We start from the raw sequence: 3040 nt of genomic DNA, 5'->3' as shown, positions 1-3040 counted from the left end.
ATAACTATAAATACCAAGTTCTAAGACACAAACATTTAAAATTGATAGGGTTTGCCAAATGTTTGACAAAGCTATAAGAATTTCTAATGTTCCCATGACCTTACTGATGTAGGGTTTTGTAAAAATAATAATTTATTCTTTGAGAATTTTGTGTAGTGTATTTTGGTCGTATTCAGATGCCCTCCCCTATCTCCTCTCAGACCCACCCACCTCCCTACCGCACCCCTCACTTCATGTTTTCTATTAGTTTTTAAAACCTGTGAAATCTAATTTGTGTTTCTTAAATGCTTTTCTGTGAGGGTCTATGCCCCAGAGCATGAAAATCTATGCAGCATCACACCCTTACAAACAGATGACACTCTCTCTCCTCCCAGCAGGAGTCAGTTGCCCAAAGATATTCAGCGAAAGCTTGGACTTCACACTCACCTCCACCCTCTATGCTGGATTTTGGTTTAGCTTGAGTTTTCACAGGACTTGTGCGTGGTGTTACAAGTGCCAGGGCTCAGATTCACGATTGGCTTGTTGTGTCCAGAAAACCCATTTTCCTTTTATTCATGAACCACCTCTGGCAAATATATTCTTTTCTTTCCACCTCTCTTTCAAAATGATTCCTGAGTCCTGGAAGAAAAGGATATGATATAGGTGTCCCATGTAGGTCTAAGCCCTCCCCAGACTCTTTTTCCCACAGTGTTGACCTTTTGTGGGTCTCTGTGTTGATCACATTCTATTGTAGGAAGAAGCTTCTCTGGTGAAAGTTGAGAGTTGCATTCATCTATAGATATAACAATAAGTCATGAGAAGTCCTTTTAATACAATAACTATTTTAGAAGAAGAATAACAGTAGGATCTCCTCTATGTCCTGTGTGACCAGTTTAGCCACAGATTATTGGTCTTTATAACAATCCTAGGTATGGACTCCACCTTGTAAAGCAGCCCTTCAATCCAAAGAAAAAGTCTAACATTAATACCACTTTTCAAACAGTGGAGGACATAATTGCCAGGTTTCACAACTGCATAAGGTTGATGAATCCTTTTCTCTTCTGGCACCATTCATAGCACTTTCCAGCACTCTAAAAGTTAGGCAACAGAAATTAGGGTCAGTACCAGCTGGGAATTCCCATATTAGCCTATGATACATATAGTGTCTTCAGAAATACAGTCATTACAAACCAAGCAACCCAGATCAATGGCAATAACTAGTATTGTTTGAAGGTTTATCAGACCTCCCTGGTCACCAGCTCCATAAGAGACTGTCAATTCCTGGTGTATTTGATACTCTGTGGTATTTTGGTAAACTACAATTCATTTAATTCTTCCTACTTCATTATTCCCCTCCCCACTTTGTATCACTGCACTGTATCTTTCTCCAAGAAATGTCTCCCTCTCTCTCCATGGACCCTAACAAGTTTCTTGACATCTATGGATTTTCCATTTGAAACACACATACCCTAAAGATTCAAAGGAGTATCCACAAATGAAAGAAAATATGCAATGTTTGTCTTTCTGGGTCTGAATTACATCATTCAAGATGATTGTTTCTAGTTCCAGACATTCACATACAAATTTCACTTTTTTAATAGTTAAATAAGACTTTACTCTGTAAATGTATCACACTTTCATTATCTACTAATCAGTTAAATTACATCTTGGTTCTTTTCATTTCCTGGTATTGTGAATCAAGAAGCAATGAACAGTCCTGAACAATAAAAGACTAGGAAGAATCATCATTGTTGATTTCAAATTATACTATAGAACTATATTCCTTAAAACAGTGTGGCATTGGCTTAAAAGCAGACAGATACATTGGACACTGGAGTAGAACTGAGGCCCCTGATTGAAAGCCATGTGCTTACAGCCACATGATATTTGACAAAGTGGCCAAAAGTTCACTTTGGAGAAAAGAGCATCTTCAACAAGTAGTGCTGGTTAAACTGGATAGCTAAAAGAATAAAACTAGATTCCTGTGCTCACCTCACACAAAGCTCAACTGCAAATGGATCAAAGACCTCAACAGGAGACCTGATGCCTTGAATCTGATACAGGAGAAAAGAAGGAATACATGGAACTTAAAGGCACAGGAATGGCCTTTATGAACAGAACCCTATACGAGAGGCAAGATGAGCAATTGACAAATGGGGCTTCATGTAACTAAAATGCTTCTATATAGCAAAAACACCATCATTCAAATGAAGAATCAAACCATAAAATGGAACAAAATCCTTATTGCTAGCTATACAACTGACAGAGGGTTAAAATCTAAAATATACAAATAACTCAAAAAACTAAACATAAAAACACCAACTAAAACATTTGGGCAAAATACTAAATACTGGGTTCTGAAAGGATGAATAGTTATGACCCAAAAAACAAATGATGACAAATGCACGGCGAGGATGTGGGGAAAGAGAAACACTTCACTGCTGGCGGGAGTGCAAACTAGTGTGGTCACGATTGAAATCAATGTGGAGGTTCTTCCAAAAGTTGAAACATATCTACCACGTGACTCAGCTATAGCAATCTTGGGCATATACCCAAAGGACTCTGTCCTCCAGAGGAATCTGCTCATCCATCTCCATTGCTACTCAATTCACAATAGCCAAGAAATGTAGGGCATTAAAATCATTTTTTTTTGCCATTTGGATGGAAATTTTAAAAGGTTTCATTTTTATTGACTATTTCAAGTCAATAATAAATTTGACATTATTCAAAAATTTTCTAGACACTCTATTTCCAGCATGATGAACCTTCATATACACTATCGGGTTCTTCCTATTGGGCTCTTCAGTTTTAGACTGATTTTAACAAAAAAGTACAGAATTGAATAATGTGTTCTGAAAACATATTTTATTCTACAGGTTATATTTTACATTTCTTGTGTTTGTAAATATGCAACATTTGTTACAGTCAAATTTTTCAATCTCTTTCTTTACATGTGGAAAGGATTGTTTTATTTGTTATTTGAAGCAGGGTTTCCCTGTAGCCCCAGTTGGCTTGAAACTCACTAAGTAAGTAGGCTGGTCTCGGTTTACAGAGATTCTCC

The sequence above is a fragment of the Nannospalax galili genome, unplaced genomic scaffold (assembly GCF_000622305.1).
Source record: "Nannospalax galili isolate Female #2095 unplaced genomic scaffold, S.galili_v1.0 scaffold1170, whole genome shotgun sequence".
NCBI classification, from domain to species: Eukaryota; Metazoa; Chordata; class Mammalia; order Rodentia; family Spalacidae; genus Nannospalax; species Nannospalax galili.
This window is presented reverse-complemented; position numbering follows the sequence as displayed.